General features: G+C 33.1%; 2 long non-coding RNA genes across 2 annotated transcripts; one reads left to right on the forward strand and one right to left on the reverse strand.

Moving 5' to 3' along the window:
* Window positions 1-280: 280 nt before the first annotated feature.
* Window positions 281-3,117, reverse strand: LOC138140630 (uncharacterized). Its single transcript, XR_011162655.1, has 4 exons — window positions 2,097-3,117; window positions 1,493-2,026; window positions 1,080-1,438; window positions 281-1,019 (listed from the first exon to the last, which is right to left on the reverse strand). It is a non-coding gene; the product is annotated as an uncharacterized lncRNA (long non-coding RNA).
* A 2,316-nt stretch (window positions 3,118-5,433) lies between these two features.
* On the forward strand, window positions 5,434-8,134 carry LOC138140625 (uncharacterized). The gene is made up of 3 exons (XR_011162650.1): window positions 5,434-6,936; window positions 6,991-7,349; window positions 7,410-8,134. It is a non-coding gene; the product is annotated as an uncharacterized lncRNA (long non-coding RNA).
* Window positions 8,135-11,978: the final 3,844 nt, after the last annotated feature.

The following is an 11,978-nucleotide window of genomic DNA, read 5'->3' on the forward strand; positions in this document are numbered from 1 at the left end:
AAATTCATTCTTTAAATCATGGAAAAATACATGAAATTGACGCCAAGAAAGAACTGGGAAAAAAACTAACAGAAGAATATAACGACAACATTGAAATAATTTCCTGTGGTCTTTTTATTGATAAGAGCGTTTATTTCTTGGGAGCATCCCCAGATGGTTTCGTAGAAAAGATCGATAGCCTGGTTGAAATAAAATGCCCTTATACTGCGTATAAACAAAATTTAACACCCGACGAAGCCATTATGAAGAAATTAATCCCATTTTGGAAAATTAAAAATGATGGTAATTATTAGGGCCCGGATTTTAGGCAATTAAAAAGTCGGAAATAGGTGCCTAAAATAGTCCCTTAAACTACTGCAAATAGTCCCTTAAAAACTGAAAATAAGCCATACTAGGTCCTTAAAGTTGTGGTTAATTAAATTAAAAAATGTGTTTTTAAAGTTTTAAGTAGGTACACACAACAAGATATTTACTAATTATTTTTTATTAATTAATATACAATACTACAAGTTTGTTAGTTATTTACATTGTTACGTATTTACATTGCATACAAGATATTGCTCTAAATTTTCTACTTTAAAACATTGTCGGTTATCCACCAAAATGGACTTATATTTTGAAAAACTTCTTTCTACCTCGCAAGAGGTAATGGGCGCAAATTTGTAATAAATTTCTTCCATTTTGGTGTCATGTTCCGGCACATCTTCACCTCTAAAAATTCTTGCCAATTCTAGAAGAAATTTGTATCCAGGATTTTTTTCAGTAACATCTTCAAGTTTTTTTAATGCTACTGCTGCTACAGGGCCTGGAGATTTTTTTAGGGAGGTAAATACGTTTTCAACAATTTTGATTGAATCGGTTAAAGGTAACCCATTTTTTTCCAATTGAGTAATACTTTCGCAGATTATTTTAAAATTACTGCGAACATAAATTAATTGGTTTTTTATTCCGGGTTTCTTCATTATAGACTGTGCTTTTTGAATAGCAACAGCAGAACTTCCATCAAAGGACATGACAACCTGTGAGTAGTTAAAAACAGTTTAACAATCAATTAATTTGCTTATCTTTTATATACTTACTTCTTTAATGGAATCAAAGTGTTCGCTGTAAAACATAGCAGCCTGAAGCCATGTTCCCCATCGTGTTAAAATTGGCTGTGGAGGCAGTGGCATTTCTTTTAGTTTTTCTTTGTACATTTCAACTCTCAAAGGTGCCTTAACGAAAATTTTTTTCACGTTCGAAATTAAATTATCCACATCTTCATATTGATAGCGAATTTTTTCAGCCACTAGATTTAAAGCATGCGCTAAGCATGTGACATGCACAATTTTTGGATAAAACACCTTAAGGTGTCTACCAGATTTTATCATATATGGTGCTCCATCCGTTACAAACAAAAGAAACTTTTCAGCAACAACTCTGGTACTCCACAAGATTTCTACGCATAGAAATTTTAAATCAAAATAAATTTAAAAAAGTGAAAAACCCTTACCTAAAGATTGATTTACGAATCTAGCTATTGTCTCATGATTTGTTCTTTCTAATTGTTTAGACGCCAAAAGATAAGATTTTCCAGGTTCATCTTCTGAAAGTTTCCCAACCAGACAATTCGCCACATATCGCCCAAGTGCATCTGTTGTTTCGTCAACTGAAACCCATATGTTAAAAGGATCCAGCTCATTCCGAATGCGGTCAATAGTCTAAAAGTGAAAATAATTTTAAATTAAATATTAAAAGATAGTATGTTCATACATTTTGGTAAATAATTTTTCCGTAAAGTAGACTCATCCGGAATTTTTCTACCACAATATTTTGTCAGAAAATTCTGAAACGCAGGATTTTGTAGTTTGTGCCATGGTATATTGGCAGCTAAAAAGACGTTACAAAGTTCCATATTGAATGTACTATTTGCCGATTCCTCCAAGTTCTGTGTCAGCAACGTTTGCCGAAGCGGTGTCATAATGTTCTCTTTATGGATGGCCGTTTGCTCATGCTGTTGCAAGTGACATTTTTTTTCGCATATAAACTACAAAAAATAAAATTTTCAAATAAGTAAAAAATATAAAATGACATATTTTTAATTATGCTTAACTTACCAGTTTACCACAAGCTTTACAAAACATTTCTCGGGTTGATTTTATTTCATATAAATCTTTCTTGCTTGTCCACTGTAATATTTTTTCGCGTAAACTAATTTTTTGTTTCGGCATTATGTTCACTTTAAACAGGTTCACAAGAAACACGACCACTGCACGGAGATAAAGTAAACGAGAAATGACAAATTTGTAATGCTTATATTTACGTCTCCCACCAAATTTCAGAGGAGATGGTTAATTTTATATTTCTTAAATTTTTAGAAAATGACACCCTTAAGGTTTCTCTTATTGTTTCACTTCGGGATTTTAATTTTCGTTTTTATGGCAAGGACCATTTTATAAACGTTAAAGCTTCTAACAATACCTAAGTATCAGAAAACATTAGACCGCGTATACCTGCACCCCTTCGAACAGAGGCAAACAGATAAACTCTGTAATTTATGCCAGTCCAGTCTAATGGTTTGTGGTACTTAGGTATTGTCGGAGTATTTACCGCTGACATCATGGTCCCAACCGTAAAAGCGAAAAAGTAATTCCTGTATTGTACTGCACTTTGTACATTTCAGTAATTACATCTCCTTAAATTTTAAAATCATAAAGCATTGTAAATTTTATTGAGGTACCACTTTTACATTTTCAATACCGTAAACTTCCCAGAATTCGAAAATTGGGAAAAAACCGCAAAAATGAAATTGATTTTTGGTCATTTTAGGCATGTTCAGGCAGTTAAAAGGTAAAATAGGTATTTAAAGGGCATTTTAGGCCGAATAGGCAGAATCAAATATGGCTCTAATTACTCTAATTAAGCCAGATCTCATTTATAGACAAGTTTCATACATGTGCCTTAAAAAATAAAAATAGTCCATTTTGCCTAAAATCCGGGCCCTAGTAATTATGAAATTAATACCAACCAGGACTGGTATTATCAGATACAAGGCCAACTTCATATAATAAATAAACAAAAATGTATATTGGCAGTGTGGACAGGAAAAAACAAACTAAAAACGCAAGTAATAGAAAAAAATGACGACTTTTGGTACAAAAAAATGAAAAATAAACTGGAACAATTTTATATGAAGTGTTATCTACCTGAATTAATTGATCCTAGAACATCAAGAAATATGCCAATAAGAGATATTAAATTAAATATCTAAAAATAATTGAAAGTTCTGTGTTTTTTTTTTTTGTAATAGATTGCTTTATTAGATTTACGATCAAAGCAAATATAACTAAATAAAAAAATGTGTTTCATTTTTAAATATCTAACAAGAAAATATCGATACTTTTATTTGAACCACTACCCAAAGCGTCAAAATAATACATGCCTGTGAAAGACCCTATTGTAAATCATGTAAATCATCATTACAATCGGACGAGGCGAGTTGTCTCCCAGAACGGCGCAGGTAGTTTTACCAAGAGGTGAGTTGTCTCCCAACAAGAGGCGAATTGTCTCCCACTCAAATTAACCCTATGCGGTGATAATCTTCGTATTTCCAAGTGAAGATATGAAGTGTTTTTTCAAAATTTAATGCAATTTTCTTTGTTTCGCTAACAAATATTTTTCTATTTATAGATAATCGATATCCTCATTAATTTTCAAAAAGACACTTCCGAGTATATCAAACAAAAATTAATAAACATAAAAATAGTAATGGAAGTTATGGTTTCTTTGATTTTGTGAAAAAGATGTCCTAGTATTTCCGTTATAATGAACAAATAAATATTATTTATAAATATCTGGAGTACCTACATTTTTATATGTATATTTGTATTCTTCAAGTTGTATTTTTTTTTATTATAATTATAACTTTGAAATATACAGCGTGTTTTCTAGAATTTTTATTTGTTTGTTCCTCCTTAAAAATTATCTATCAGCTATTTCAATGAATCCAACTGCAATTAGTGTACTTAGTCGTAATCCTAATGCCTTTACCTGAAGCACGGGAGACAACTCGCATATGTCCATTACAATAAGCAGGGGTTGGTTTACCGGGTTTATTGCTTACTCTGACAGCCGAACCGGTGTGGAAATTTCAAGGTCAACATTGGTATCTACTCCTCTTAATGTAAAAGTTAAATTTTTCGTCTTCGAGGCGAACATTTCGTTAAAATATTTTGTAATTCTATACAATATATTTACCTTTACCTACTACATTAAATAATAATGAAAAAAAAACAGAAGTTGTGGAAGTTATTCATTTATAAATTTGCGAATAAAAACGGTTTTAGTTCATGCCACCAGAGGCAGTAGAGGCACATCTTTTCTCCGATTTCAAAACTACCTACCTGAAACGGGACAAACCCGGGGGTTAGTTTGGGCCGCCGATCAGTTTTCAACCAGAAAATTTTATGACTACAGATAATACCCTGTCCCGGTATTATTCGAATTTCTTCAGAAATTTCAATATAAACTGTGACCGTACAGAGCTAATTAATATTTTGCTTTTTTTATGAAAACTAATTTTTGGAATTAAATATTAGGTTTTTTTGAAAATATGTACGTATAAAAATAATAAATAAATTGTTGTCTAATTTAGTCCGCACATTATTACGTCAACGTCATTAACATTATACAGGGCCTTTCACAACTCGCGCCCTATAGGAAAAGGGCACCTGCCGACGACAATAAGTTGTCAAAAAATAGAAACAAAGAATTTACTACTGCTTTCATAACTGAGTTACACGACTTGTAATTCTACCAATCCCAGAAGGGCATCTCGAGGTGTGATGTTATTTCAATCAAATAAAGCCAGTTACTAGGTTTCAAAAATAATACCATCAGCTACAAAAAATGTTTGGGTTACTGTAATTTTGACACTATTAGATTTGACTTTTCATTCTCAACAAATTTAGGTTAACAATCTGAAATGTTAGAGCTGTCATTACATTGCAAGTTCAGATGTCTACTGCAAAGCCTATGGGCGATTCTAGGAGATGCTTGGAGTGTAGCGACTCCATGGAACTGAGCTGAGCCACCAGTGTCGGATCTGACAATAAATCGGTTACAGAGGCTCTGATGCTCAAAACCTACCCATGATTTTTGGCTGACATGACCTGGTCGGACGCGCTCTCAAGTTTTGTCTTGGACGGGCCGCGGGCCTCGGACTCGTGGGGTAGTGGTTGATACTTGATAGTCGCAACTAAATGACATTCTAGGTCATTTCAATTATTATTACAACGTATTGTAGCAAAAAATAAAAAAAATGTGTTGCAAGCGAAAAAATAATTGTCATTTCTGCCCGGAAAACATTCTTCGAAGACTCTTGCTGGATCCCTAGCGTTACGCTCACATTCCCCAAAAATTATTATCATTTCTAAATAATCAGCGACTGAATACATGATTGTAACTAGGGCCCGGATTTTAGGCAAAATGGACTATTTTTATTTTTTAAGGCACATGTATGAAACTTGTCTATAAATGATTTCTGGCTTAATTAGAGTAATTAGAGCCATATTTGATTCTGCCTATTCGGCCTAAAATGCCCTTTAAATACCTATTTTACCTTTTAACTGCCTGAACATGCCTAAAATGACCAAAAATCAATTTCATTTTTGCGGTTTTTTCCCAATTTTCGAATTCTGGGAAGTTTACGGTATTGAAAATGTAAAAGTGGTACCTCAATAAAATTTACAATGCTTTATGATTTTAAAATTTAAGGAGATGTAATTACTGAAATGTACAAAGTGCAGTACAATACAGGAATTACTTTTTCGCTTTTACGGTTGGGACCATGATGTCAGCGGTAAATACTCCGACAATACCTAAGTACCACAAACCATTAGACTGGACTGGCATAAATTACAGAGTTTATCTGTTTGCCTCTGTTCGAAGGGGTGCAGGTATACGCGGTCTAATGTTTTCTGATACTTAGGTATTGTTAGAAGCTTTAACGTTTATAAAATGGTCCTTGCCATAAAAACGAAAATTAAAATCCCGAAGTGAAACAATAAGAGAAACCTTAAGGGTGTCATTTTCTAAAAATTTAAGAAATATAAAATTAACCATCTCCTCTGAAATTTGGTGGGAGACGTAAATATAAGCATTACAAATTTGTCATTTCTCGTTTACTTTATCTCCGTGCAGTGGTCGTGTTTCTTGTGAACCTGTTTAAAGTGAACATAATGCCGAAACAAAAAATTAGTTTACGCGAAAAAATATTACAGTGGACAAGCAAGAAAGATTTATATGAAATAAAATCAACCCGAGAAATGTTTTGTAAAGCTTGTGGTAAACTGGTAAGTTAAGCATAATTAAAAATATGTCATTTTATATTTTTTACTTATTTGAAAATTTTATTTTTTGTAGTTTATATGCGAAAAAAAATGTCACTTGCAACAGCATGAGCAAACGGCCATCCATAAAGAGAACATTATGACACCGCTTCGGCAAACGTTGCTGACACAGAACTTGGAGGAATCGGCAAATAGTACATTCAATATGGAACTTTGTAACGTCTTTTTAGCTGCCAATATACCATGGCACAAACTACAAAATCCTGCGTTTCAGAATTTTCTGACAAAATATTGTGGTAGAAAAATTCCGGATGAGTCTACTTTACGGAAAAATTATTTACCAAAATGTATGAACATACTATCTTTTAATATTTAATTTAAAATTATTTTCACTTTTAGACTATTGACCGCATTCGGAATGAGCTGGATCCTTTTAACATATGGGTTTCAGTTGACGAAACAACAGATGCACTTGGGCGATATGTGGCGAATTGTCTGGTTGGGAAACTTTCAGAAGATGAACCTGGAAAATCTTATCTTTTGGCGTCTAAACAATTAGAAAGAACAAATCATGAGACAATAGCTAGATTCGTAAATCAATCTTTAGGTAAGGGTTTTTCACTTTTTTAAATTTATTTTGATTTAAAATTTCTATGCGTAGAAATCTTGTGGAGTACCAGAGTTGTTGCTGAAAAGTTTCTTTTGTTTGTAACGGATGGAGCACCATATATGATAAAATCTGGTAGACACCTTAAGGTGTTTTATCCAAAAATTGTGCATGTCACATGCTTAGCGCATGCTTTAAATCTAGTGGCTGAAAAAATTCGCTATCAATATGAAGATGTGGATAATTTAATTTCGAACGTGAAAAAAATTTTCGTTAAGGCACCTTTGAGAGTTGAAATGTACAAAGAAAAACTAAAAGAAATGCCACTGCCTCCACAGCCAATTTTAACACGATGGGGAACATGGCTTCAGGCTGCTATGTTTTACAGCGAACACTTTGATTCCATTAAAGAAGTAAGTATATAAAAGATAAGCAAATTAATTGATTGTTAAACTGTTTTTAACTACTCACAGGTTGTCATGTCCTTTGATGGAAGTTCTGCTGTTGCTATTCAAAAAGCACAGTCTATAATGAAGAAACCCGGAATAAAAAACCAATTAATTTATGTTCGCAGTAATTTTAAAATAATCTGCGAAAGTATTACTCAATTGGAAAAAAATGGGTTACCTTTAACCGATTCAATCAAAATTGTTGAAAACGTATTTACCTCCCTAAAAAAATCTCCAGGCCCTGTAGCAGCAGTAGCATTAAAAAAACTTGAAGATGTTACTGAAAAAAATCCTGGATACAAATTTCTTCTAGAATTGGCAAGAATTTTTAGAGGTGAAGATGTGCCGGAACATGACACCAAAATGGAAGAAATTTATTACAAATTTGCGCCCATTACCTCTTGCGAGGTAGAAAGAAGTTTTTCAAAATATAAGTCCATTTTGGTGGATAACCGACAATGTTTTAAAGTAGAAAATTTAGAGCAATATCTTGTATGCAATGTAAATACGTAACAATGTAAATAACTAACAAACTTGTAGTATTGTATATTAATTAATAAAAAATAATTAGTAAATATCTTGTTGTGTGTACCTACTTAAAACTTTAAAAACACATTTTTTAATTTAATTAACCACAACTTTAAGGACCTAGTATGGCTTATTTTCAGTTTTTAAGGGACTATTTGCAGTAGTTTAAGGGACTATTTTAGGCACCTATTTCCGACTTTTTAATTGCCTAAAATCCGGGCCCTAATTGTAACCCAATAAACAAAGGTTTTGGCTTTTTTATTACAAATTTAATTTGACAGTGACATCTTTCAAAAACAACTCTAATCGCCCAAATATTTTAAAGATGTTTTTTCTTAAATGAAATCCTAGCAACGTAAAATTACGGCAAACACACCTTGGAGGTGTACTCGTAGATCTCTGATTGGTTAACTTTAAGTTGTCTTTTCTCGAATATCTTTTAAGCTAGATTTTTTTTTCTTCAAAATTACACATCCAAATGCGATCTCTTGTTTCCTCTTTTTCTCTAGGGCGCGAGTTGTGAAAGACCCTGTAAATATACAAGTGTCCCAGAGTTGCGAAAAAGCTCCATAACTTGTTTGATATTAAATATATCAACTTTTTCTTTATTCTAGATGATAGCTACGCTTCTACTTTATATTCCGAAAATATTGCGGTATATATACAGAGTGTCCCAATATTATAAAAACACTAAAGTTTTTTTTTTTAATGGAAACTACCCAGTTTGATTTTATTTTTGAACTCTATGCTAAATTATAAATCAAATTTATACAGGTCGTTTTTACTTATCTGCCATCGTTTTTAATCAGTGGCGCTTTTTTTACCAGAATTTCGAATTGCAGGGGTCCCTTCGAAAATTCGTACCTTCCAAATCGTTGCACATAAATTAAAATAATTGACGCTGTTTGATTTCTGAATGTTTGCTGCATCTGCTGAGTGTTTACTCAATAACCTGCTTAGTCGCATATGCCTACTGCGATTTTTTAAACATAACGAATTAAAAATGTCAAAAACTAATTTTTTTCAAATGGCACCCCGTATTTATTATTGCACTGGTCGAAAGCTTTTTTGACAAGCTTTTGAACAATATAAGGTTTGTATAGTCGAATCTGAAAATCTAGGGTGCTATCCTAAAATCGCTAAATTTGGTGCAATTTTTCCGTTAAAAAGACAATACAAAAATCTAGTAGGCCTAACAAAAGATAATCACACAATATGGTCACTCCATAAAGATGAATCAACCAACAAAACAGTGTTTAACAATTAAACATTTCATTATTTTAGTGATTTTAAGATAGCACCCTAGATAGTGCAGGGGTCCCTTCGAAAATTCGTACCATCCAAATCGTTGCACACAAAACAGCCGTTTCGAAGAATGGAGGTCTAAACAAAAAGTAAATTGCATTAATGAGAAAGTGATGTTGCCGTACTTCCTTGAAAAATCAAAAATTGTGAAGCCCTCAACGTTGTGGAGTGTATATTCCATGTTAAGAACCATGATTTCAATCAACAAAAACCTTGATTTGAGTAAATACACAAATTTGATCGCATTTTTGAAACGACAAAGTGAAGGATATCGCGCTAAGAAATCCAAAATCTTCAGTAAGGAAAATATTGAAAAGTTTCTTACAGCAGCAATTGACGAAGATTACTTAATGCAAAAAGTAAGAGTTTTTTTGTCGTATAAGTTTGGTTACTATTTATTTTTTGTTTTCAGGTGGTTTTGATAATAGGAATTACGGGAGCTTGTCGGAGGCAAGAATTACTCAATTTAAAAGTAAATAATGTATAAGATTTAGGAGAATTTATGAAAATTATGTTGCCGATCACTAAAACAAAAGTGCCTCGTGAGTTCACAGTAACAAAAGGAAATTTCAAAGACCTAAACTTGGTGGATATGGTTCGCAAATATGCAACACTGGGCCCATCTCACACTCCTCATGCCAGATTTTTTATAAATTATAAAAAGGGAAGATGTACCGTGCAACCAGTGGGCATCAATACCTTCGGTGGTCTCCCAAGTAAAATTGCAAATTTTTTGGAACTCCCAAGTGCAAAAGAATATACTGGACATTGCTTTAGAAGAACTTCAGCGTCTTTATTAGCTAATGCAGGAGCTGATATGTCGGTTATAAAAAGACATGGAGCCTGGAAATCCTCAAATGTAGCTGAAGGATACGTAGATGATTCTTTAGATAATAAAAAGAAGATCTGCAAGTTGCTAGTAGGTGGAGAAGATCAGGAAAACACCCAGATTGAAAAAAAATGAAATTTAATGAAACTGTTACTGCTTCATCGTCTTCGGGAGCTTCGAATGTTCACATATCTGACGAATTGCGTGTAACTTCTGGTATTTGTTTTTCGAATTTAACCAATTGTAATTTTTATTTTAATTCTAAATAAAATTGTTGTACATATAAAAATCGTTGCAAAATGACAGTCCATGTTAGCACTAGTGCGCAAAAGTAGCTCATTTTAGCACTCAAAATCATGACAAAATGTCGTGATATTCATTCAAAATAGTAAAAAGACATTTATTTATGGCCATGAATTTTGGGACTTCATATTATTGGACCATTTTAATTTATTATAATTAAAAAAAAAAGCTTAACAAGAATAAGCTAAGAAATGTCTAGTGTACTATTTAAAAAAAAAGTTGACTGTCTTAACTTTGACATATGTCATCGTAGGGAAGATTTGACAACATCATCTATTGTAATTTCACAAGCGATTTACCAATATACAGGGTGGTCCCGACATAACCTGCCAAAAAATTCTGGGTGATTAGAAGGATCTAACAAGTCCAAAAAACCCCTTTTCACTAGGTCGAAAATAATGGGGATAAACTAACCCCTATCCACACCCATTCGACGCTGCTGACCACAAAAATACGTACCTACTCAGGAATTAATTGTTGGTGTTTGTAAGGATGACAGTATCTAAGCAACATAGGTACCTGAATCGTTTATGACAAATCTCAAATCTGACAATCTAAATCAAATTAATGACATTTATTGAAAACGCTGTAAACTGTGTGCGTTAATTCACCAGCTTATTTAGGTACAAAAGCTCATTTTGTAGACTGAGATGAATGAGTAATAAATAAAGTGGTGTTCCTCAATGTGTAAATAAATCTAGAGGTAGTGTGTGCAAAATTGTGGAAGAACTGTCTAATAAGATTATTGTCTTAATTGTGGTTAAATAGCCAAAATAATGTATTGAATAAATTTATTTACACTTAACATATTCGTACCTTCAACTCTAACTGAGAAAATCTACTACCTAATGAAAGGTAACCCAGACTAGAAAATTTATTTTATAATAAATGTTCTGTGCGCCTTCCGTTGGCATTTAAGCACATTTGAGTACGCGGGTACCAATTTTCATAAACAGAATTCAGCATTTCTGCGTTTTACGAATCTGGTTCGCGGCGTCTGTTACGCGTTTCTGGAGTTGGCCTTTTGTATTTATTTCAATTTCGTATACCAAATCTTTCGTGTGGTCCAAAAAATTAAAATCCAGAGGGGTTAAATGAAGGATCGGGGACGCCATCGTATTGGAATCAGTCAGAACCAACCTCACATAAATGCAGATGTAGTTTCACAAAAGTACAACGGGACGGAAGGACTCCTTCAGGAAAACGCTCGCCATATGATCGCCTTTCCGGTCTTGAATTACCACGTGTTTCGCCATAGAGTAAATGCAAATCGGCGTATTCTTGTTTTGTGAATTTCATAACTTTTTGAAGGATTCGCAAATTTAAAATTAAACTTGACAAATGTCATAGGTGTTACAGGTAGCGTTGCTAAAGAAATTGCAGCCAAGTAACCAGAATTACCTTTTTCAAAACCGATTAATTCATTAGCGCACAGCAAATTTTGACCAAATATTCAATTATTTTTATTTCGAAAACGAAAAGACTTTTATTAGAAACATTTTTTGTGTATGAGTTCCACTCATCGTCACCTATTACTGGATTTCTTCTGGCAGGTTATATCGGGACCACCCTGTATATGGTTTGCTATACTTTTTTCTTAAAACAAAAAAGATGTAGGGCCGCGAATA

This window comes from Tenebrio molitor, chromosome Y, assembly GCF_963966145.1.
Source record: "Tenebrio molitor chromosome Y, icTenMoli1.1, whole genome shotgun sequence".
Classification (NCBI taxonomy): domain Eukaryota; kingdom Metazoa; phylum Arthropoda; class Insecta; order Coleoptera; family Tenebrionidae; genus Tenebrio; species Tenebrio molitor.